This window comes from Bidens hawaiensis, unplaced genomic scaffold (genome assembly GCF_021521415.1).
Source record: "Bidens hawaiensis isolate Kalapana, Puna unplaced genomic scaffold, B.hawaiensis_p1.1 tig00000001_1, whole genome shotgun sequence".
NCBI classification, from domain to species: Eukaryota; Viridiplantae; Streptophyta; class Magnoliopsida; order Asterales; family Asteraceae; genus Bidens; species Bidens hawaiensis.
Genome location: NW_027491014.1, coordinates 3,392,702 through 3,420,212, shown reverse-complemented (window position 1 = coordinate 3,420,212; position 27,511 = coordinate 3,392,702). Strand labels below are relative to the sequence as shown.

The 27,511-nt window shown below is 38.9% G+C and overlaps 1 long non-coding RNA gene across 1 annotated transcript in view; it reads right to left on the bottom strand.

Moving 5' to 3' along the window:
* The window catches only part of LOC143592963 (uncharacterized), a 120,391-nt gene extending 97,980 nt beyond the window's left edge, over window positions 1–22,411 (bottom strand). The window contains exon 1 of the long non-coding RNA XR_013146075.1: window positions 22,117–22,411. This is a non-coding gene — a long non-coding RNA (uncharacterized LOC143592963). The remainder of the gene's footprint in view (window positions 1–22,116) is intronic.
* Window positions 22,412–27,511: the final 5,100 nt, after the last annotated feature.

Below are 27,511 nucleotides of genomic sequence, written 5' to 3'. Positions count from 1 at the left end.
TATATATATATATATATATATATATATACTAATTAACGCCAATAAATGTAACTGACTAAAATCAAATATTTGGTACTCACATGAGATTAATGAAACTGTTTTGTAGGATTGAGATTGATGAGAGTTCAATAAATACACTAGCAGATCATTTATTAGGGTTTGGTGAGATTGTGAAATTTTATTTGGTCAATGCTAATTGATTTGGGAGTCTTCCAGAAGATAACTCGATTAACTGGTGGGTAAAAATGAAAATTTTAAACTTCTAAATTTTGTTATATAAATATTAGAAGAGGTTCTATACGTTCTCAGGGGTGTAGCTCAAACGGTTGAGGCGCTTGTGATTAAACATAGATTGCAAATATCGCGTGTTCGAAACTCAGGAGGGGACATATTTTTTTTTGATTTTTGCTAATAACCTCTTTTTAATGAAATATTTTAATAACCTCTTTTTAATGAAGTAAATACACTGTGATTTTGGAAACACTCAAACTAAACTACTCATTAAGCCTTTAATTACGTTCAGAAACATAAAAATACATCATAATAGCTGGTCTAAAATCATAACAAAGTTTCTTAGCTTTTAATTACAAAACTAATTAAAAGCCCTAAAAACAACAAGAAGCAAATAAAATACAATATCTTCACTTTTTTTTCGGATTCAATCCTTGAAGCTACACTCCTTGCAAGTTGATCCTCTAATGACTTATTTGCCCTTATCAAGATAGGAATTATGTCTGTACATCTTGTGCACACATCAGATCTTGTGGACGAAACACAATCAGACCATATAAAGAAATCACATTTTTTGCCCTAAGTTGTAAAAAATATAGGGTTTATGGTCAACAATTGTAGATGAATTCCAACTTTATTTGCAATTTCACTAACCTGAGATGCACAATTGTAGAACCTCCGACATGGATTTTTGGTGGTGCTTGATGCTCTTTGAATGACTTCTTGACTACAAAAACAATAAACCTGCGCTCGATTGCTTCTGTTACTGGATGTGGTGGTCCTCGATGAGATTTCCTCCATGGTGAAAAAGGAGTTTTTATTGAAAACAAAAATAGATATATAAGTGTATATATATAGGAGGGTTTAGAAAGGAGTTGTTGTACACATGCTTTTTATTAGCGTTTTAGGATATTTATATATGTCTTTGTACAGTAGCGAGTTGCAAGCGTAATAGACTCTTTTAAACAATTATATAACATATTTTAACCTAATTGATTACACGCATTTTTAACAAAGAAAGATGAGAACCATTAATCCATATTTACCATTCATCAAAAGATGCATCACAAAAAGTACCCTTAATTACAATACATAAAACATGTTAAGAAAGCATTTTAAGATAATATATATTTACCATTCATCAAAATATGCCATATAAAAAGTACCATTAATTACAATACATCACCATCACCCCGCCTTGTCCACGGTCTCCGCCCCCATCTCCTTAAAACTCATGTTGGTTGGCACCGTAGTTATGGTATCAACCAGGGTTTCACACACTGACTCGTAGCATTCAGACTGTTGTTGCTGATAATCAGCAACCATTGCTCGAAACTCAATGTCGTCTTCCCACAACATGAGGTTACAGGAGTGGAAGGTCTTTGTTTTTTTCCCAAGCGAGTGTAGCCCTAATCGCTTCGACTTTCTTCAAAAAAGAGTCGTCTTTCTCTTTCTGAAAATCAATCGTATTTTTCACGATGGCCTTCATGGTTTTCTCAGAAGAATTCATTTTTATTATCTTTCTGAAACTGTTAGTGTGATTGAATAACCAAACTTAATATAGTTAAGTTTGATTTGTAGTAAGATATAGTAAGATCTAGTAATATATAGCTTAACTTTAATGTAGGCTATCATTACCATAATATTTTTTTCCGGCATTTTTGACAGGTGAGTATAATTGTGATCAGTTAGTTCTGACAAGTGATATAAATGCAAGCAATCTCTAGATTACTATTCGTCCGGTGCGTTTCCCAAGCTTGGGACACCTTTTTGTTTTTTTATTACAGAGTTACTATTCGTCCGTGTGCGTTTCCCATGCGTGGGATACCCTTTTGTTTTGTCTGTGAGCCTTTTGGTTATATATACCTACACCACATTTGTGAAACTCATATACCTACATAATTTTAAATTATTATTTTTAGTTAATAATTGATAGCTCGTCATCATCATCATCATCATCATCATCATCATCATCCAGATCCTACAAGGCTGCCCTCAGAAGGCGAATTAAGGCTCAAATCGAGGTAGATAAAGCTTGTCGGGAAACTCTTACTGAAGAACTTGTAAAGACTAGCAACAGCTTGGATGCCAGGGATCTCATTACAAAAGTTCTTACTTGGATTCCCGCTAGTTGTATCCGAGATCTTGCTGTTTTGTTTATGGTTGATCTAGGACAGAGAGAGCTTGACGAGTTAAAACTTTTGGGCAAGGCAATTCTTGAACTGAATTGCTCAATGGAATTGAAGTTAAAGTTTCTTATGTCACTCAGAGATTAGTAGTAATAAAATTTGTATGTTTGTGATGGTGTGTTTATATGTGTGTTTTGGTAATAATAAAATTTTTATGTTTGTGTTAAAACATTGATTCAACATGTAACTATTATCTTAAAGTGGATTAAAACTGATGTAGGTTCCCTGACGGATCTTACACGGGATATCGCTAACAACGCAGGTGCGGAATCCCTGCGTAGGTAGTTACGAGCGTAGAATATATATTAAACAATCACACGAACAATAACCGAACACACGTTATATTATATAACTCAAACACGTTCGTTACAGACTCACGTTCTTGACTGAACTCACAGACTCGCTAACACTCACTGAAACGAACAACACGAACAACCCTAAACTGTTACGGTGAACAGTTTATATAAACACGACAACTTCGCCTCAGGCGAAGTTGTCCATAACTTCGCTTGTTCAACAAGTTCGCCCGAGCGAACTTGTTAACAACTTCGCTCGTTTGACAAGTTCGCCTAAGCGAACTTGTTGACAACTTCGCTCATACATAAACATAAACATAATCATAAACATAATTACATTACAGACTCGATTACAAACGCTAGACTATGAACTACTGACATACATGTACCAACAGACTCCCCCTTGGCAGTAGCTTCATATCTTGATCTTCAAAGCTTGAGTCTTGTAATCTTGTATCTTTACGCGTGCGCTCCTTCTCTAACACTTCTTTAAGGCACCGGATCGGTTTATACTTCATAACCATCCAAGGCTTTCCATCAGCTCTCAGACCTCTATCCTTGTCTTCGACAAGTTTCCCCTTTTGTGGTTTCAGCAGCTCAAACTTCTTCTCCTTAATGCTCTCCTTCCATACGATCTTCCCGATGATTCTAGCCATGTTATCGTCACTTCGATTTATCAACCCCAATCTGGCTAAGTCTTTTACCTCACATTCAGGCAGTGTGTTTAATGATCTCAAAGTTCTCCTGAAGTACTGAATCCCGTCATATCTTTTGATCACGAAGAGCCGCAGCTGCTCATCATATATCCAGCAGATAATACCTTTCTTTGCTTCAGCGTATCCCTTAATATTGTAACTCTTTTTGAACATTTTAGGAACCGCCGGTTTCTTCGTCTTTACGAACCATTGAGCACAACCTTCCTTCCAATTCGGCTGTTCTTCCCATTCAGTATCTTCCACAACTGTCTTATCACCCATATCGGGCATCTCAACCTCTGGAATCTCGTGTTCAATATCTTCATCTACTATCTCCCCTTCTTCTATCACATTTTCAACAATAATTTGCTCACCGATCTTCTCAATCTCATCACTCGGCAGCACATCTTCTTCAAGCATAAAATCATCATCATCATCTATCTCTTTCAACGCGTCGATTACATCATCAACATCATCATCATCATCAATAGCTACCACATCGTCACCAGCTGCGCTTGTAGACTCCCCCTTAGCTGTGGAAGCCCCAAGAGCCTGAGAGGTTCTTGGCAGCTCACCACCTGCACCTTCCGGTGCATTGGGATCATCGTCTTGATCTTCTCTCCGTTTTGTCCTCAACTCATCTCCTCTACAAGTCATCTCCCCCTGAGATGCCAAGAACTCTTTGAAGGCATCTATTACTTTCCCGTGCTCAACCAGGAGGGATGCCTGCAGTCGATTTGCTTCCACTAGGCTTTGAATAGTCTTTGACTGCTCAGCTACAATCCGCTCTAGCGAAGCTATACGTTCCGAGTCTGAGGTGGGCGTGTCCGCAGGTGGTACCGTACCCGATACTCCTGCAGCAGTGGTGGCCGTGGACTCAACAAATCGTGCTACTACCACCGATAGAGTAAGCGATTGAGGTGGTAGAGACACAATTGCTGGAGCCGACGTCTGGACGGCCGAGATCGTTGGAATGCCAGCCGATGATGTAGCCACTACGGGCACAGCCGTAGCGCTTGTACTCGATACCTGCACAGAGGTAGGAACAAGGGACATACCAGACAAGGCAGGTGGAGCAAAACGTGCCAACCGTGAAGTCTCTCCGGCTCCAACACCCATACCTGTCATCTCCCTTCTTGAGCGCTTTCGTACCAGATGGACAGCCTCTTCTTCATCTTCTTCCTCATCATCGTCATCAACCGTTCTCTTCTGCTTCCCAACCGTTCTTTCGTGCGTCACCATCATCCTTCTCGCCTCTTCCATCACATCGTCAAAATCAGCTTGTGGACCCGAGACATGAATATTTTCCTGTGGATCGACTCGGTCCATGTCGAACAATCCTTGCCCGCCGAACATGGCGTCAAGATCAATCTCAGGAGCTGGCACAGCAGCAGATGCAGCAGCAGGTACAGCAGGCGCAGCTGATACAGCCTGGGGTGCTGCCGCCTGATGTGGTTGTGGATCTCTGAACTCGTCCCCTCCAGCAGGAACATACTCCGGGTTGACAAGATACCCGAACAGTAGAGTATGCCTGGGACGCAGCTCAGGCTTGCTTCGTGCGCTAGAAGTGCGACACTGAGCAAAGATACGCTTCGTCACACATTCCACGTATCTAATAGGGCGTCTCTGAGGTAGCGACGGAGCCACATGATTGAGAATCATCAGTAGGAATCGAGGGTACATAATAAACCGCTCACGCGCCACAGCCCTCCTCTGACGATCAATCTCGTAAAATATCATCTGACTAAATGAATATCTTCTGTTGTAAGTCAGGGCAGTCATGGCAGACTGCATCGTCGCGCCCATTCCATCAGTTCCTGCCTTCCTCCCAGACATGCACACGATCAAGACGTGCATTAGGAAGCGCCACTGATCTAATAAAAATCCTTTTCTCCTCTGTGTGTCCCCCAACGGACCTGAATAACCCATCCTGAGGTACGTCCCATCACGAAAAGGAGCGACGAACTCCGTTGGGTCATCCCTCGTTTCTTCTCCAAACTGCAAAGCCAACCGTATATCTTCTGAAGAAAACTGCACAACATGACCATTAACGGTTGCTTGCATCACCGGGGGCTCAGGCCGGCAATCATAATCTACCGTCTGCCAAAAGTCTTCAATGTTAGGTAGTGAAATAGGCAGGGTAGTTGTGATCGCATGGAAGATCCTTGAGAGCAGGAGAAATGTGATTATCTCCCTGTAGTCCTCCACGCCACTTGCGTCTGGGTCTAACGTGATGTACCGGTTATGCGCTGGAAAGAACTGTCTTTGATCATCACCGTCATCACCACCAGCACCGCCAACAGCAGCCATATCTGCACTAAACGAAACAAGTTAGATAACGGTTAAGCAACTCACAAGTTCGCTTTGTACCACGAGCGAAGTTGTGATCAAACCTTTATAGGCGAACTTAAAGGTGAGGCGAAGTTGGAAACAACTTCGCCTCATCTGTAAGTTCGTCTAAATAACTGTTAAGTAAATTTGTATAGGCGAAGTTGATGATAACTTCGCCTTATCACAACATCGCCTCAGGCGAATTTGAGTTCAAGGCGAAGTTACGGATAACTTCGCCTCAGGCGAAATTAAGCTTCAGGCGAAGTTGTGGATAACTTCGCCTCAAGCGAAATTAAGCCACAGGCGAAGTTGCGGATAACTTCGCCTAAACCCTAACTTCGCCTGAACAGAATCGGCGACTGTTCAGATTCAAACGGCCTAAAATCCGATGATTTTGCACGATTTGACGATCCAGGAGAGAAGAACACAACATATTAATGGTATTAAGACGAAAAGTTCGTCCATGAACACGTATCACAAGTTTGAAAAACTAGGTTTTGAAGGTCCGACGACCCGAGGTCTCGAACCGGGTAAAAACGACCATGAAAAGAACATGTTTGTGAGGTATATCGACAACACGTACCCTCACCGATAATAGAAACTGAGAAAAGAAGATCGAGAACGAAAAGGAAACTAGTTCGCCGGTTAAAGCTTAAGTTCGCCAGAAAACTCGGAGGATAAGTTCGCTGAAAGGTTTGAAAATAATGAAATTCACTGTTTGAAAATCTTTATATAGGGTCAGTGTAGTTCAGGCGAAGTTACGCTTAACTTCGCCTAGGCGAAGTTAAGCATAAGTTCGCCTGATTCAACAACTTCGCCTATAATTTCAGAATCAACCCTTTAAGTTTGAACATTTTTCAATTAACATTTGAAACTTTCATAAAGAGTTAAAAAAAATCAAGTCTAAGTAACCAGTTATAAAATAATACAACTACAAAAATAGAAAAACTTATAAAAATTTAACGAAATAAGGGATCAAATTTCAGTCTAGTCAGGGACCACTACGTTTTTAGAAAAGATCCTAACAGGAATCATACTAACTACGTGACTGTCACATAGATCCGTGTTGAGCTGTATTATGACATATAGTGACAGGTTGTAAGCATGTAAATAACTTAAATGGTTTTCATCGTTTCTGTGATACGGATTAAGGTTCAATTAAGCTCAAAATTTAAGTGGGCAACAACTCAGAGATAATGATGCCTTCTATCTATTCTCAAGGCGTATTTGGCTATACCCAAGTCACCCCGAATTGACTTCGACCCATAGTGTCTGATTAACTTGTAGATACTCGTTGTCTGCTTCCCGTTCTCTTCTTACTCCAAAATTGAGAAGTCTTGATTGTTACAATAACTCATAAGTACTAATTTTTTTTTTTCTTTTTTTTTTTTTTTTTTTTTTTTAACCATACATACTTATAGACTTCGGAGTACTAAACCACTGCAAGTCCCGAATCTGGATCACTGCAGTGTCTTGAAATGCTTTCTTCACGGGAATCAGAACACTTACGGGCTCGTGTATGACTGGGTAGTCGCTTTTCTGCCTATCATTCGGAAAGATATGCATGAAGACATTCAAAACTCTTAAGGAGTTTCCACGCAAAATCGAGTAATTTAAGTTAATATCACATACACTTTTACGCACCATAAAAAATTACCATGACATACAATGACTGTCCTAAAGCCTTTTAAGCCTAATAACTTCACTAGTTAAGCACACACAATCAGTATATATATCATTTTCCAAGATTGGATCAATTTTCTGTTAAACATAGCACATTTACTTCATACGAAGTAATAGACTTGAAAAGTAATTTCATTTCCCTATAAATTTTTTTTTGATTTCAATCGCCCCGATCACGTCAAAGTCTTCAGGTAAACGGCAATCCTGAAGATCCAATGGATCAACTGGACCGACCACATACAAGTATGTGTCCTTCTCACTAAGAATGACCGACTAATTTTCAGCGACAGAAAGAACACACATCATAACTGCCCCGGTCACTTTCAGTTTTCTGGTTAATGGCGACCCTCATTCTCTAAGTAGAAACGAGGACCAAAACATATCCGAGGAGATGTCCATCAAACTGAGGTAACCGACTAATTTTAAGCAATAATGACGTTTTTTTTTTTTTTTATTTTAAATAAACACAAAAACATGGTTACTCGGGATTGATCATCCCGTTCAGCTCAATTAGGTTTTGAAATCTGGATTTATCAAACGCTTTTGTAAATAAATCAGCGAAATTTTCCAGCGTATCGACCTTTTCGACCTTGATCAGTTTCTACTCAGCACAATCCCGTATGAAGTGATGACGAATGTCAATATGCTTAGTTTTACTATGCTTCACGGGATTGTTAATTACTGAGATGGCGGCAGTGTTATCAATTAAAATAGGAGTGAGTAAGAAATTCAGACCATAGTCGCGTAATTGTTGCTGAATCCACAAAACCTGAGAGCAGCAGTTGGATGCTGCCATATATTCAGCTTCGCACGTTGAGATTGCGACTGATGTCTGTTTCTTGCACTGCCAGGAAACTAATCTTCCACCGAGAAACTGACATCCTCCTGTTGTCGACTTTCGACTCTGATTGCATCCTCCATAATCAGAATCTGTATATGCCACCAGTTCTACGTCTCCTCCCTTCGGGTACCACAACCCTAGCTTCGGCTTGCCTTTGAGATACCGCAAAATCCTCTTCACACCTTTCATGTGAGATTCCTTTAGGTTTGCCTGAAAACGAGCACAAAGACAAACAGCAAACATTATATCAGGCCTAGAAGCAGTTAAATACATCAAATAACCTATTATAGCCCGATACTGAGTTGGGTCCACATCTGCGTCACCGTCTGTTACAGCTCCCAACTTGTGGTTGACGCAAATTGGAGTGTCAAATGGAGCACAATCCTCCATCTTGAAATGCTTGAGGACATCATGAACATATTTTGTTTGATGAATGAACATCCCATCCTTCTTTTGATCAACCTGCAATCCTAAAAAGAACGTTAGTTCACCCATAGCACTCATCTCGAATCTTTTCTTCATAACGGCCTCAAATTCCTGACACATGGATACTCTTGATGCAGCAAATATGATATCAACCACGTAGACTTGAACTAGCAGGAAGTCACTTCCTTCTCTCTTCACAAACAAAGTACTGTCGATCAAACCCCTTTCAAAACCATTTTCTAGCAAGTAGTCCGATAACGTTGAATACCAGGCACGAGGTGCCTGATGTAATCCATACAGCGCCTTGCTCAACTTGTATACGTGATCAAGAAAGTCTGGGTCAGGAAAACCCGGAGGTTGCTCAACATACACAACCTCATCAACTTTCCCATTTAGGAACGCGCTCTTCACGTCCAACTGAAATACATTCATCTTTTTAAAAGCAGCAAATGCCAAAAACAATCTAATCGCTTCCAACCTGGCGACAGGAGCGAACACTTCGTTATAATCAATCCCCTCTTGTTGATTAAAACCTTTGACGACTAGCCTCGCCTTATTTCTTATGATAATCCCCTTATCATCTCTCTTGCACTTAAACACCCATTTTGTGCCTATAGCATGCACATTCTTTGGTTTTTCAACCAAAGTCCAAACTTCCATCTTCTCGAATTGAGCCAACTCTTCTTGCATGGCTTCGACCCACGAGCTGTCCTTTAAAGCCATTTGATAATTCTTTGGTTCAATCTGGCTTATAAAGCAGGAGTACAAACATTCGTTCAGTATACCCGTTTCCTTAATGCTTGTATAAACACAGGTGTGCTCATTCAAGCTTCTTCTGGTTTGTACACCGGTGGACACATCACCTAGAACATTCTCCAAAGGGTGATCTTTGTGAATTCTCGTGGTCGGAACAGAACCGACATGCAAATTATCTTCCAAATTTGAAGAGATCTCATCAATGGTTGTTTCTGGCTGAGAGTGAAAAGGATTAATAAATTCATCTTCAGTTGAGGCAGCAGGGGTACCGATAGTGTTTGATGTGGAAGGTTGACATTTCTCAATCAGCTGTCGTTGCAATAGATTCTCTTCCTCATCAAGTATCATCTTCGTCACAGCTCTTTCGTCTTCTTCAGAAATTTCCAAATCAGGTACGTTAAACGACTTAAAAAGCTTAACATAGTCGAAAAGCTCAGCAGGTCCATTGCTTGGTTTTGGCGATTGGTAACTTGTAATGTCGGTGTTACACACCACCTCCACCTTGCAAGTCGAAGTATTGAAGACACGTCTGTTGGGAGTACCAACAACATAACCGACTAAGATTCCTTCATCGGCTACTTCACCAAATTTAGAGTTTGTCTTCAAAATCGAACAAGGAGACCCGAATGGTTCAAGACCGCTCAAGTTGGGCTTCCTTCCATGCATATGCTCGTAACATGTTTTTTCAAGTCTCTTAACGGTTAACACCCTATTCAGAACATAGCAGGCTGTAGCAACTGCTTCAGCCCAGAACATCACAGGAAGCTTCGAATCCGCCAGCATAGTTCTGGCTCCTTCAATTAAAGTTCGGTTCTTCCTTTCAGCCACTCCATTCTGTTGCAGAGTATACGGAGCGCTGTATTGATGTTCAATTCCTTTCTGAAGACAGAAGATCTCCATTTCAAAGTTCTTGAACTCCGTCCCATTGTCACTTCTGATGAACTTAACTGATTTACTCATGACGTTCTCAACTTTGGTAATCAGATTCTTCACCATTTGAGCCGTCTCATCTTTCAATTTCAGAAAATATACCCACGAATATCGCGAGTAGTCATCAGTGATCACCAAGCAGTAAGAAATACCTCCTAGACTTTTTACATTCACGGGACCGAAGAGATCCATGTGAAGCAGTTCTAGAGTACTGGCAATAGAGTTGACCTTCTTGGTGAGATGGGATTTCTTGTGTTGCTTTCCCTTCTTGCATGCTATACACTTGTCTTCAAAGTTAAAACTTTTTAAGGGAACGCCCATAACAAGTCCATTCTTGACAATGTAGTTCATCTTCCGAAGATGAATGTGCCCCATTCTCCTGTGCCATAGTTCAGATTCCGATTCGCTTGCTTTCGTCATTAAACAAGATTCTCCCGTGGCCATTTCAGTAGACCTCATATCCATCACATATGTATTCGTATCACGTGGAGCTGTCATCATATCCATTCGTCTGGTATCTGAAAAACAGGCTTCAACACGATCGCTTCATTTTTCGTGAAATGGACAGTGTAATCTTTATCACAAATCTGCGACACACTCAGCAGATTGTGCTTCAATTCTTCCACAAAATTCACATTCTCAAGTGTCATTCTCCCATTTGACACCGTTCCTCTACCAGTAATTCTTCCACCGCTTTCACCAGCAAAACTAACTCTCGCTCCTTGAACAAGTTTTAAGTCGTGCAACAAGTGTTTGTTGCCTGTCATGTGCCGGGAACAGCCGCTATCTACAATCCAAAGACTGTGGGCAGCCCTGTTCAACTGTTCCTACACAATAAAACAAAGAATTAGAATCTTGGGACCCAAGACCAATTGGTCTTGGATCGATACGTCCCGTACCCTGGCTTTCCAAAGTTAGCATCAGGATAATTCCTGTAAGTCCTGTTAGGAAATCTCCTTGAAGATTGAGTGTGATGCCTTCCAAACCTATGTGAATTGAAAGTGTTACCAATCGCCAAAACTGAGGTTTGTTTTTATGAAAACTTGAATTAGTTACATTTTGGCATTTTGAAAAGTTTTCATTTTTAGCAGTATCAAAATGATGCTTATTCTCAGTTTTATTTGGCCTCACACCTCTGAATCTCGGCTTCAGAGGGCAATCTGCAACAAGGTGTCCTAATTTATTACATCTAAAGCAACACCTACTCTCCATTTTCTTTTCAAATGTTGTTTTGGATGTAGAGGCAGTGTTACCAGCCGTTCGTCTCACATAAGGTGGGACGTACGGGTTGAGTGGAGTACTCTTTTTAGAAGTTTTATTTTTATCTCCACCAGTGGGTAACACTACCTTCTCTTTTGTCTTACCTGATTCGGACAACTTATCCGAATCCGATGAGACTGGACTCGTAACAGAAATATTCACACTAGAAACAAGCGAACTCGTTTCGCCACTACTAACAGTTGATTCTTTACACGTAACCTTGATTGGAATTGTCTGAGGAACTTCGAAATCAACAGATTTCTGAACACTAGGATTATAAGTATAGTTGTGGTTAAAAGGTGGTGGAACCTCGTGATAACCAATTCCTCCCCTCTTCGCAGAGGTACCTTGATCACTAACGAGGTGATCAAGAATAGCCGAGGAATTCCTGAACTGCTCAAGTTTGCGGTTCAGTTCCACCACTTTCACCTGGTGGTCAGCAATCTTCTTTTCCCGATCAGCAATCAGTTTAGTCTTTTCCTCTAAAACTTCATAACTTAGATCAATTATTTCGATTTTCTCAGCAAGTTTTGTTTTTAAGCTTTGAACGTCTTTTTCACATGCTTTTATTTTAATTTTATAACTGTTTTCTCTTGCTTTCATAAAATGATGATCTTCTTTAAGAGTTTTAAATTCAGCATCTAAACGGACGTACTGATCAGTTATCGTAGTAAGTTGCTCAGACAAATTCTCACAACTAGTACAAATATTCTTAGTACTTACCTCGGAGCGTTTATCCTTGTCATCTGCCATGAAAGCTGTTTCGTTTTCAGTAGCTTTCTCTTCTCCAGTAAACTTCTCACATTCTTCAACCTCAACCTCAGCCATGTTTGCCTGCTCACCAGTTTCATTCGAATGCAGGTTCCAGTTGTATTCACCCGCTTCTCTGGTCATCATGGCATTAATTTCTCTATTAACTCCAGTGTGCTGTGTAGGCCGGCCTTGACCACATTCAACTCTCTCATTTCTGCATTCTTTGGCAAAGTGCCCGTTTTGTTGACAATTATAGCACCTCACCTTAGACTTGTCGAACCCATGCCTGCCACCAACAAATTTCTCCCTGTCTTTCTCATAAACCTCTTTACTCTCCTCACAATCATGGCCATCTGCCACTGTAAATCCATTTCCTCCAGATCATCAGCATCGATCTGGTCATAGTCTTCGTCCAGCATCGCCGGATCAACAACCTTTCCTTGAATGTAATTTTCGTATGAAGCAATAAACGAAGCATAGAGGCCAAACTGCTCTTCAACAGATTTAACGCTCATAGGCATCTTTGAGTAATTATTGCTTGAGGAACTTGAAGATCCATTACTCTGACTTGCTGTTTGTTGAGTACCACTTGATCCACCAGCTATAAAGCAAACATCCCCATTTGTATTTACTGACACATGCCCCTCCTGTGAAGAACTTGCACCCGACTCGCTTTTCGAGTAGTAGGCGGCAGAATCAGTCTTTGAGCTTGAATTGGTGTTTACTTTAGCACCATAATGCCTGGATCTTGAACCTGATCCATAGATGTTTCTTTTCTTACCATATTAAGCTCAAAAGTCCTGAGCTTGTTGACAGTAGTTTCAAGATCATAAGTAGGGAAGTCCTTGTCTTCCCTCATCAGCACGGTATACATCTCCCATTTTGGTAGGAGAGCATCGAGAAGCTTTTCAACAATCTCTTCTTCTCGGTAAGAAATAGAGTAGTTACTCAATTCAGTCATTAGATGATAATATCGGGTGATAATATCATCAAGAGATTCGTTCTTTAAGTACTTAAAGACTGAAAATTGAGTCTTGAGCAACTTTATCTTTGAAGCCCGAATACCAACATTTCCTTCAAACCTGTTTTCAAGAGCTTCCCAAAGCTCTCTGGCTGATGTATACTTTCTGAAAGTATGGAGGATCTCCTGTGGAAGAGCCATTGTGATTGCAGCATGGGCCTTGCTCTCGGCCTCATACATTTTCTTCTCCTCTTCTTCCATTTTACTGTATTTCTTTATCTGGTCTCGACCCTCATACTGCATGACAGGTGGAATATATCCATCTTGGATGCACACCCACATTTTCGCATCCTAGTACTTTACATATTGGATGAACCGATCCTTCCATGCGACAAAATCGGTTCCCTTCAGCAACCTTGGGGCCTTAGTGGCTGACCCCGCTTCGACTTCCATTTTTACAAGCTCTGAAATATTGATCGACGAAATCCTTCTTGAAGACTAAGAAACCAAAAAAAATCTTGTATAGGCGAAGTTAAGAAAATTTCCCTTGAACAGCACTGTAGGCGAAGTTAAGGATAACTTCGCTGGGTCTTAAATTCGCTTGACTGGGCGAAGTTAAGAATAACTTCGCTTAGGATGAGCGAACTTAGGAGGTAAGGAACTTGGGAGGTAAGCGAAGTTGAGGATAACTTCGCTTAGGCGAACTTATGAGGTAGGCGAAGTTGTGGTTAACTTCGCTTAATCCTTATATCTTCGCCGAAACCCTACTTCCAGTGACGGCAACTTCGCCTGAAGAACACTAACTTCGCCCGATGAACACTGAAACTGTTCAGATCTGTTTTCGTCGATTTAGCAGTTTCCGATCGATGTTATGGCTTGAAAATGACTGTAAAAGGAGAGTATAACACAATCCCAACAAAAACACGTCCCGCGAATAGGTCAAACGAGACGTTTTCTACACCCGCGTGAAATCCCGAACCTCACAATCGAGCCTAAGCTCTGATACCAAGTGTAGGTTCCCTGACGGATCTTACACGGGATATCGCTAACAACGCAGGTGCGGAATCCCTGCGTAGGTAGTTACGAGCGTAGAATATATATTAAACAATCACACGAACAATAACCGAACACACGTTATATTATATAACTCAAACACGTTCGTTACAGACTCACGTTCTTGACTGAACTCACAGACTCGCTAACACTCACTGAAACGAACAACACGAACAACCCTAAACTGTTACGGTGAACAGTTTATATAAACACGACAACTTCGCCTCAGGCGAAGTTGTCCATAACTTCGCTTGTTCAACAAGTTCGCCTGAGCGAACTTGTTAACAACTTCGCTCGTTTGACAAGTTCGCCTAAGCGAACTTGTTGACAACTTCGCTCATACATAAACATAAACATAATCATAAACATAATTACATTACAGACTCGATTACAAACGCTAGACTATGAACTACTGACATACATGTACCAACAACTGATAACAGAAGACTAGAGATCTCCATAAGTCCATATCATAACAAGTATCTTAAAGTACATAACAGTCAATTTTGAAATCATTCAAATTGTTTGTTGCCTTTTCATAACTTCAGCAACCAACTCTTCTCCGGTTAAACGAGTGTCGTCATTTTCATGGAATAGTAGTGCTTTCTTGATAAGAGTATTTCTGTTTTGGTTTATATCCGAGAGGAGGATTTTGCACAAATACTTGAACCTCAAGCCTTTTAGCTGTGTTTGTTGTATAGGGCCTTCCTTTTTGAGGTTACACCCCCATGGTCTCTTCCCATCATATTTCTCCATGTGTCTCATAGCAAAAATACCACAATCTATTCCATTACTTGTTGTTCTCCATGTCATCTTCAATCTATTGATTGTTGCTACTTGGATTTGCTGAGCAATGGGGTGTTTGATTGTTTTAAGATACATGCAAAAGACGTTTCTCTACACAAAATATAAAGCAATTTAAGTATTTTGACAATTTTTATAACATGTATGTATGTTTTTTGGGTTAAAGGTATATATGTTTACCAGTATATCAGGAGTCTTTCTGTATCTTTCTTCAAATTTCTCTCTAATTGCGTAAGATTTCTCTTCTAAGCTTTTAAACTTTGCATCAGCTGGTATTTCTTGATTTGCACTGTTGTCAAGTAATTCTATCACTCCTGTTTGAAGATTGAAGGTAACTACAAATAAATGATCACGCTATAGAATTGGCACGAGCACTATAGCAACCTCCTTGAGTGATAGAATTCCACTCCTTGCCATTTGTGTTTGGATGTTGTCTGAAAAACACATCCAGTCTTTCTTTGTCTGTGTAACCCCTTGACTCAGCATAATGGTCACTTGTATGTACAATAATTAAAATACAGATGATTAAAACATTTATTGTGCGTTTTCTAATAGTACAAACAAAATAGATTAGTTTGTACCAGCAAAGTGCTTGAAGCAAAGAATCTGAACGGTGATGCTGCTGATTTTTTTCTTTTATTCATAGTTCATTACTTCAACGAATGCATTCATTGCATTGGTAGCTATATAAATGCCAGGACAGAAGCTTTGAAAGACCACCTTGAACGATTATGTGTGGGCGGACTTGTAGACCTCCTCCCAAATGTCTCATAGACAAAAAAATATATACTCTGAAATTATTTGTTCATCTCCTATGACACTAGCGGATACGTCAACCTCTCTCATAAGATATGTAGAGTTCAGTGCAATGAGGCTATCACTTGTTGACAATCCGGTGTCACCTGTTAAACATAAAACAACTCACTTTAAATTTGGCTGAAAATAATTGTAACTATAATTAAATACCTTCAACCCCTTTTGGTTTTTATTTATAATTAAATACCCTCTTTTGCCCACACAACCACTGTATTAACAACTTCATCAATATCTGCGCATGAGACATTGTTTTCTTGACCTGCATCACCTGCATCATTTTTTACGATAGCCAAAGATGTAATATGTTCAACTGTGATTATAATTAAGCTGGTATATAATTAATCTGGTACATATATGATATACCTTTCTGAGCAGCCATTGGACCACCAACACCAACATCTGAATCAACTGCATCACACAGATGTAATAAGTTTAAAATAACAGCATAAGTGTTTTAAGAGCGTTTTAATTATACTAATAATTAATTTAGCCCAAATACCTTTTAGAGCAGCCACTGGACCACCAACATCTGAATCTTGTGTTTTAGGGACCACATTATTAGTGAATCTGTTTTCCCATTCACAACATCTAGCAAAGATATTCTCATTTGATGGATGTCTATCATTTCCTTGACGGACCAACTCGTTGATCTCGGAGCAAATATTATCAAATTTCTTCAACTTCTTATCCATTGCCTTATTCCAAGACTGTAAAAAGAAAATATAGTTATTATTAATTCAAAAACATTTTCAATTTATCCCAGCCAGTTGTAAAGGAGTTAAATAATAGTCAACAAGCACGATAGGCATTTGCAAACTTAAAGGTGAATAATCGCTTATATAATCATCCAAATCTTGTTCAGCTGTTTGATCAGCATTATCTGTTTCAGATGCACTTTGACCATCTGTTTTTTTAATTATATATAATGTTGTATTACATAAAATGCATGTAGAGATAAGAGATATGAGAGTTTTTTAGAAGAAAATAACAAGTATAATACCATGTTCTTGTTTCTCCTCAGCTGCAGTGTTTTCTTCAACTCCAGGCTTACCGGCAGCACTAACCGTCACAGCAGCAGCCGCAGCAGCAGTCTCATCAAGTCTCTTCTCGGCAACACTAACTGTCACAGCAGCAGTATCAGCAACAGCAGCATCAGCAGTCTCATCAAGTCCCTTCCCGTTAGCACTAACGGTCACAGCAGCAGGAGCAGCAGCAGCCGCATCAATCCCTTTCCCGTCAACACTAAACGTCACAGCAATAGCAGCAACAACAACCTCAGTAGCATCTTCTTCTAAGGGAGGACCATTATTCTCCAAGTATTTTTCCATCTTATTAAGAGTAGTTGTTGTTATGTAGTTGACTGCAGGCGTTGTGACGGGAGTCCCAAATGGACCATCTTTTTTCTAGTATTCATGCGTGTAAAGCATCACAAGGAAGGTGATCGGACCGTTGTATTGAACGTTGATACCTCTCCATTCTTCCTTTGTCGTTTTCAAGTTTTCAATAACATAGCTGCACCAGTCCATATTTGGAATATCCGAGGTTTTATCAATTGCGGCGATGAATCGTTGATTGACTGTTGTTGATTTTGTCACAAATCCTATACAGGTGTTGACCAACACAAGGAAATTAATCTTAAACAGTTCACCAACTCCTTGATCCGCGGCCAGTTTGTCTTTCACATGCTTTAAACTTATTCTTGCATTTGTCGGGAATTGATTTTTGAACAAATCGGTAGTAACATCTTCCCCAATCTTGGTCTACTCTTGCTTAAAACAGGAATCTTACCCATTGGTATCCCCAACACTTCATGTACTTTTTGTGGTGTTATCTTAATAACACCGCTCCTAATGTTCAATTCATTTAAACGGTTATTATAGTTCATGAGCAACCAATATCCCGAAGTTGTTGGAGTTTGGGATACTTGAAGTTTTAACATTGACCCGAAACCCATTTCTTCTACACAAGTTTTTTGGGCAATGGTCATTGCCTTCACTGCATCAACAATATTAATAGGTGCACACCTATTCATCAACCTTTTGTCTATAAATTCAACAAAAGGTTGTCCCCTCTCGGCTGGCTTCTTTTATTTAATGGCTCTCTTTTCCGGACGCTGAAAGTCCGGGCCAGATGTGCTGTGTTCCACCTGTTTCCGCTTTGACAACAACCTGTCGATCTTTGTGTCAAGGTCTGAATCAGAGTCTGCTTCCACAACATGTTTTTTTCCCCACCGGATTAACTTTTTTAGTCTTCCTTTTATCAGTCTTGTTTTTTCGACAACTGAATCACATACATACAATAAAACACGGGGGTAGGGGATAACAACACGAATCACAAGAAAACAGAAAACTCTTATAAAACATCACCATGATAAATTCTCATACCAAAGCCATAACACGCTAATCATACATATAACATGCTTTAATATTATACATAGATTAAAAAAAACAAAGATATGTATTACAATAACAACACGCTTATCAAACGCATTAATACATAAGAAGATTCAAACAAATGCTTACATTTTGAAGATTAAGTAAACCTAAAAAGCTAAAAAAATCATAAAGTAACACCTGTTCCATCTTCATTCTGAGACCTATCGTGCTTTTGCTTCGTCCTTGGTTCCGTTCCAGAAGTAGATGAGTTAGGGTTCTTCATTTTGGTTCCGTTCTAGAATAATTAAACCACTCGAGCTTGTGCTTGTGCTTTTGCTTCACAGTAGAAACGAATCGTCGACGGTTTTTAGGAATATTGACTTACGAGATTGAATTTTGGGAATACTTATCGCCGTTCCAGAAGTAGATGAGTGACTTAAGAGGGTAATTATTTGACCCTTTTAAAAGAAGGCGCGTGCTTTTAAATTTTAATCGTACGGTTAGTATTGTATAATAGCAAAATATATATATATATATATAATATTAGTGGGTGGTGGTGGGTTCAGGTGGTCATGATGGTGGTGGACGGTGGCGGAGGTGTGGTGGTTCGTGGTGGCGGATGTGTGGTGGTGGGCGGTGGTGGTGGGCAGTGGGTGGTGGTGGCGGAGGTCGGTGGTGGTGGTGGTGGTGGTGGGTTGGTGGTGGTGGTGGTGGGTAGTGGGTGAGTGGTGGTGGATGGGTATAAATAAATGTATATATATTTATATATAATATTAGTGGGTGGTGGTGATGTGGTGGGTGGTTGTGATGGGTGGTGGTGGAGTGTGGTTAGTGGTTGGTGCTGGGGGTCGTTGTGGCGAATGTGGGCGAGGGATGGTGGTAGTAGGTGGTGTGTAGTATGATTGCGGATATGTAATACATGAGACAATGACGGTGCTATCCCGTATGATGACATGATGATTGGCCAATTATGACGAGACGATGCTAATATAACTACCAGGGTTGGTGCTGGTTATCATATTGATGTTGCTAACCTATATATACGGTTTGCTTACGCCAACCCATACGATGGCGACTGTAGCTCGTACGACGAGCATGACGTCTATGATGATGAGCACACATATATATGATGAGGACCAATTATAGGTACCTATATGACAATACGCCACACAGCCGCGCGCGCACACACACACACACACATATATATATATATATGTTGATGATGATGGTGACAACGATGTTTAATGACATGTAACCCGTATGATAGACGACGACCATGATAACGTATACGATGGTCATACTGATGGTAGCATGTACGACTGATGATGTCGTTTGATGACGACAACAATTCATAAGATTGTGCCGACAGTGATCGCTAATATTGGCCGTTTTGTTTACGATAACCCATATGATGCTGACTACATCTCGTACATGGCAATCGGATGATAATGATGACCTAATGATGTTGATGGAGATGTGTGACGATGATGACGACACTGATAGCGAGATATATGTTACCCGTATGATCAACGCCGACTACGATAACCTATACAATGACCACGTTGATTACACGCATGTCTGATGATGATGTCGTTTCATGGTGACAGTGATCGATGATTAGGATGATGATAACCACTATAATACATGATAACGATGATAACTTTATGATCTTGATCATCATCATAACACATTTGGTGATGATGATAACGTAGAAGATGATAATGATACAAAACTACATATGGTAATGATAACACTAGAATGTTATGAGCCTCTCTATTACGAAGTTGTAAATCTTATCCAGAAAATCTTAGTAACGGTTAAGATAATACTTCAATAATGGATAAAATTTTAAATTTATTTAAAATATACGTTTTATTAAACAAACTCAACTTTTAACGAAATTTAATACCGGAATGTTAGTTAAAAAAACTAAAAGTAAATGTTTTTATACTATTTTTAAAAAGTTATAAAACAAAAACCAAAATATATATATAATTAAATGTGTAGAAATAAATAAAACCAAAATTTAAAACCCTTTTAACTTCAAAACCCTAAATCGACTTCTACTTCGCTTTATTGTAAGAACATAAAAATGCCACGTCTGAATAATGGAGTTAGGTTCCTGGTTGATATCGACAGCGATTCCATGAGTAGGATGGTATGTTAATTAATGTTATCTGGTAATTTTTTTTTATAAAACATTTTACAGTTTTGCAACATATACATTCTAAGAACATGTTTTGTGTTACTTATAGCTCATTCCTAAAGCTGTTCAACCAATGGTTGCTGACATGAAATAGAATACCGGCTGTTTTTTGATTTATGATCAAAGTGGTAGAACGTTTTCTGTTGTTATAATCAAAGTACTTGATGACTTTTATTTTGGAACCGGTTGGACTGAATTAATCAGAGAATGTTGTATAGAAGCTGGAACATATGTTGTTTTTGAGCTTAAATCAAGATCTATGTTGAATATGTTTACTTTCAAAAGAAACGTAAATGATCAATCCGGTACTGTGATATGTATTCCAGTCAGAAACCGACACGTCCATTACTTGGTAAGTTTTAATTTCTGTTTTTAATGATTGTTTCCAAATTCTAATGTCTTTTAATTAACATGTTTAAAAGGATTTCCCTGAGTGGTACGTGATTCAAGAATTTGGTGACAATTACATGAATTCGTTTTTCGATCTTATTGTTCCAGATAGATATATGTTTAAAGTTTCATGTCTTTGGGATGGAATGGGTTGTAGGCTAGAGGATGGATGGATGGAGGTTTTTAAACAAACCAACTTGAAAGGTGATTCGTATATTGTGTTTGAAATTATATCAAATAAGACATTTCATATTAATGTCTTTCATGAAGATGGCATAGAATTTATCCTTCCTGGTCCAAATCAGTTGTTTCTCAACTATCAATCAAGCAATCAAGGTAGTTCCTCCCAAAAACCAATTCATCTTGATGAGCAAGATGATGACTCTAAAATCGTCTTCCACATGAACGTCACCAAGAAATTGGTAAATTGAATTTTTAAATTTCATTTTTATTTACAAGTATATTTGAAATTTGCTTTTCACAGCGTCTTCCGCGTCACATTGCCACCAAGATTGATGCCTATGATGGAATGCCAATCACTTTGGTCAATCCCGAAGGTCGTAAAAAAAAATGGGACTTCATGGTGAACTGTCGGACCTGAAATTTAGATGCTGGTTACCAAAATGGCAAAATTACAAGGTGGAAAATGAAATACAGATTGGTGATAAGTGCAAATTTAAATATGAATTCAATGAAGCTACTTTGTTAGTTTCAAAAGTTGATTAGTGATTTGGTGAAGTTATTTGGTGAACATTTGAGAAATATTTGGTGATGTATTTGGTGAATTTTGGAACATTTGTGATTTGGTTGGTTATTCGTATATGTATGGTTGTATTGATACACTTTTTAGTTTATTGTGTTGAATGTTGGTTGCTTGGCTTTTAAATGCTATAATTTTATAGTTTCTTGTATCATCTATTTTGTTATTCACTCTTATTTTGTTTCATGGAATGTATTGTAATGGTGCCTGTTGTATGAAAACTTTTAATGAATGGTAGTTATGGTTAAATCTAAAAATAAAACAAAAAACACTTTGTTAAAAAACACTATTACGCTTGTAACACGCTAATGTACATAAACATATATAAATATCCTAATACGCAATACACGCTTATCTAACCATCTTCTGGCAAAGTGCCTATTTTCAGCCACAGGTTCTCTGCCAATAATCTATTGGTTCTGAATTAAAAGGGAGGCAAAACTCAAAAAGCTCCAAAATATTGGCTCCAAATATTCAAAAACTCCAAATTACATTCAACACTCCAAAAATCAAATTACACTTCAAATTATTAAAAATTTTCCACTCCACAAATCAGCCGACAATGATTTATACTCCAAATCACGCTCCAAATTATTAAAAAACAATCGAAGATGAAACTTATAGATGAAGGAATCGAAGAAGAACATGTTTTATACTCCGATGAGGAAGCCAACGACGGCGACGACGCTCAATCAGACGACACTGAAGGCTACTCCAGCGAGGAAGCCAACGACGACGACGGTCAAGCAGAAGATGATATAGGGACGATGGTTATCGAACCCATCAACAGTTTGGAGGCTATCGAACCCATTAACAGTTTTGCTACTATGAAAAAACCTACAAGGGGGTTAACGAGGTTACCTAAGCTGCGTACCCAATATGCAAAATCTGGTGGTGTCAGACTGGTAGTGGAGTTTGATAATCTGGGTAGGTTCACTGGCCAAAACAGATCAAAGTTTGCAAGTTTTTTAGGGGATGTTGTAAGGGAAATAGTTGGCTTGAGACATTTAAGTTGGAGGGAGGTCACAAAGGAGCTTAGAGATAAGCTGTGGGAACAAATAACGGTTATTCTTTATTTCTATTTGTGCATTTTATATTTTGAGATGTAATTTACCTTTATTGTATTATATTATCCAGAAATTTTTTGAGATTGAGGCGTGTCATAGGCCTTCTGTGATGAATCGGCTCGGACACCTTCTTCGGGATTTCAGAAGAAAAATGTATGCCAAATACATTATGTCGAACATCGGTAAACCTCTGAAGCTGAGGCGATACCCAAGGGACACAGGACGATGATCATGCAAGAAGACTGGGATCGCTTCGTTGAGTACACACAATCAGAGAAGTTTCAGGTATAAATCCTCTACTCTGCAAACGTAGATTGATCGACTATATATGGTTTATGTTTTTTGTTTAAATATAATGAAATGATTATAATGTGTGGTTGAAGAAAAAATCGGCTTCATCAAAGGAAGCTCGAGCAAAGAATGTTTTTGATCATCACATGGGACGAGGGGGTTATACCTACCTTCGAGAGAAACTGGTAATCTCTGTCAGCTGCTTTCTCTCTAGTTCAATGATTTGTTGGTTATGTGTCTAACGCATGACCGTCAGCTGCTTTTTCTTGAATATTTTACAAGGTCAAAAAGAAGGAAATTGGACCGGATGAGATCCCGGCCGTGCATTAATGTGGATGAAAGGAAGGGAGGACAAAGATGGTGCATACAAGAATGTTGTTGTCGAAGGCATGGCAACCAAATTAGTATGTTTTAGTATTAAACTATTTAAATCATGTTAAAGTCAATTCATTGCCTTATATTGGTGTCAAAAAAACTTGAGTCTGATAACTTGTCTCAACACTTGATGTGGATACATAAGCGTGTTACAAGTGTATCAGAATATTTGTTTTCTTGCAGGCTCAGCATGAGGAGCAGATCGCCTCCGGAGCCCTGGAACTTGAACCGTGCACATATGCCGTCACCTTAGTGCTTGGCAAAGAGAAAGGTGGGTCTTTAAAAGGGATTGGGTACGGATTGACAACATGCAAAAATTGGGGTGTGAGTCGGGCAAAAGGCTCGTTTAAGCAAAGGATTTCCCAACTTGAGTATGAGGCGGTGCAGAGAGATGAAGTGGTGAACAGGTTGACGACTCTACTTGAATCCACGAATGCTATGCTAGCAACACGTGAGAAGGAACGGTTAGCATTTTAGGCAAGCTTCAGACATCTCGAAGGATTGTTGCCGCAAATGTCGACAAGTCAAGTAAGTGACGTATGCTACATATTCATTAATGCATTCGACGTACATAATTAGCACTGTTTTTGTCACAATTCGTAGGTAAATCCTGTTCCCAACCAGGTTGGTTCTAACCAAAGTACTAGCGCTGTGGCGCAAAATAAAATGCCAGCACCAGTAAGTATCTGACAGTTTCTTTGTTTTTTACAACTCTCCATGTGATTTTTCATTTTCCATAACCTAATAAATTTATTAGTAGGCCAGTTCTGTGGGAAACATCTTAACCTCAGGTGAGGCTGTGCAACAAGAATCCGCTTCTCAGGTAAGCATTTGACAGTTTGATTGATTTGTTTAAATAATTGACTTTCCATGTGAGTGTGCTGATTTTGCATAAGTTAATTGTAGCCCAACTCTGCGGATAAAATAGTTGTCGAAACGGTACCCGCTCCCCAGATGGCGACATCAGTAAGTATTTGACAATTTCAGTACTTTTTATAATTCGTTTCCAATGTGAGTGTGCTCATTTTCTATTACCGAATTGCAGGCCAAGTATGTGGAAAAAAGTGTTGACCAAACGGTACCGGCTCCCCATATCGCGACATCAGTATGTATTTGACAATTTCAGTATTTTTTATAATTCGTTTCCAATGTGAGTGTGCTCATTTTCTATATACCGAATTGCAGGCCAAGTCTGTGGAAAAAGTGTTGACCAAACTGTAGTCGATCCCCATAGCGCGACATCAGTAAGTATTTGGCAGTTTCAGTTTTTATATTTTATAACCTAATAAGTCTAACAATTCCAATTTCTGTTATATTACCAATGAAGCCGGTAGAGAACAATGTTGACCAAACATCAACACAACTACACCACACTCCGGATAGTAAAGGCCCGAAAAAACCATTAGTAAGTATTTGGCAATTTCAGTTTTTCCTTTAATTGTTGATTGATTGATTGAATGGTTTTTAGGTAAAACGGAGAAGCTGTAAAAGAAAAGTTGATGTATCCACGGATGAAGCTTCCCCAACTGCTGAAATAAAGGTATGTACTGCGTGAAACATTGTTAATTTTCCACCAACATGGGTATGTACTTATATATTGACTTCAACTAAGCCATCTTAATTTCACATGCTGGTTTATAGGTGTATGAGTGTCGTTTGTGTGTACATGACAAGCGTAACAATGTGGCAAATGGTAAAGTTTATTGGTCACCGGTTCCACAACAGTTGCATGGAAAAGCAATCCCGGAGGGTTTCTATAAAGTTAGTATTGATGGAGCCATAAAGGAACAAGCAATTATTCCATGTGAGGCAGGTGAAATTATGACTGTTGGCAACGCAATTGGTACTTTTATTGCTTGGCCATAACACCTAATCGTATGTGACCAGGAGGTTTGTTCCCTTTTAACTTAACCGAACAAATATCTATGTTCTTTTTCATTTTGTTTAAAAAATGAACACTTGTGTTCGTTTATGTTCGTTTGTTTATAATCTAAACTAACGTAATTGAACAAAGATAAACGAACATAAACAAACTTCCCGCCGAAAGGTTCAGGAACAGTTAAACGAGCGTTCGGTATGTATGCATGCATACTATTTTGTTCTATTCAATTACAAAATACGACATTAATTATACATATTTGTTTTTCATATTCTGTTGATCCAGCTACCACCACTCCCATCCTCAAAAGAACCAGACAGAGCTGGCAAGAAGGCAAAGGCAAAGTACACAACGATAGACCGGGTGACCAAACAGAAGACAAGGAGCAGTGCCAAGAAAACCGACGTCTTAGCTAGTATATAGGTAGTCGTTATTTTTGTATTTTGCATATACATTTGCTTAAGTGAATATTATTGTTAATATAATTTGTTTCTAATTTTGTTTTGTCATGCTTGCTTATAGTTGTTTTATATTACTGCACAAAAATAATTATATATTGCCTAATTACACACAATTTGGCCACATAGTACACATTAAATAGGCGTGGCCAAAAGTAAGACAATAGCCACACCTGAAATTACAAAAATTAGAGTCTATAAATGACCATTAGCCACAACATAAACATTTTTGAGTGACCAAAAGTATGATAATAGTTACACTTTATATTACAAAAGCATTATGTGTGACAAACGGTAAAGAAAATGGCCACACCACAAACTACAAAAGAGTGTTTGAGTGGCAACTTCACATTTTTAGCCACATTGACAACAACCTCCAGTGTCTATATGATATTATTAGCCACACAGTACCTCACTATGTGTGATGAAAAGTATGATAACAGCCACACTTTATATTACAAAAGCATTATGTGTGACAAACGGTAAAAACAATGGCCACACCACAAACTACAAAAGAGTGTTTGAGTGGCAACTTCACATTTTAGTCACATTGACAACAACCTCCAGTGTCTATATGATATTATTAGCCACACAGTACCTCACTATGTGTGACGAAAAGTTTGACAATAGCCACACTTTAAATTAGGAAAAGCATTATGTGTGACAAACGGTAAGACAATGGCCACACCACAAACTACAAAAGAGTTTTTGACTAGTATTTGTCGCATTTTTAGACACTTTTTTAACACCCTCCAGTGTCTATATGATATTTTAAGCCACACAGTACCTCACTACGTGTGACGAAAAGTTTGAAAATAGCCACACTTTAAATTAGGAAAAGCATTATGTGTGACAAACGGTAAGACAATGGCCACACCACAAACTAAAAAAGAGTTTTTGACTAGCAAGTTCACATTTTTAGCCACATTGTCAACACCCTCCAGTGTCTATATGATATTTTTAGCCACACAGTACCTCACTATGTGTGACGAAAAGTTTGACAATAGCCACACTTTAAATTAGGAAAAGCATTATGTGTGACAAACGGTAAGACAATGGCCACACCACAAACTACAAAAGAGTTTTTGACAAGAAAGTTCAAATTTTTAGCCACACTTACAATAACCTCCAGTGTCTATAAGATATGATTAGCCACACAGCTGTTCACTATGTGTGACGAAAAGTATTACAATAGCCACACTTTATATTAGGAAAAACATTTTGTGTGACAAACGGTAAGACAATGGCCACACTATAATCTACAAAGGAGTTTTTGAGTGGCAAGAAAACATATTTAGCCACTTTTAATTTAATATCTAGTGTCTATATCATATAATTAGCCACGGTATTATTAAATTTAAGTGGCCATTTCTTTGCTATATTCACACGGTATAGGTCACAGTGTAAGCTTAACACAACCCTATTGGCCACATTAATATAAAATTCATGTGGCTGAAACATAAATACATGTGGCTATATATTTGCAATGGTCACTCAGAGTAAATTTACATGTGACCATTTTCTACCATTTAGCCACACTTATTGGAGAGGCTTCTTGATGGCCAGCAACTAATGCCTGTACCCTTTAGCCACACTTATTACCACATAAGGCCACTAAAAACTTTGTGTGGTCATATCATACCCACAGTGTTGCGACCTTTGGCCACATATGTCCTGAACCAAAT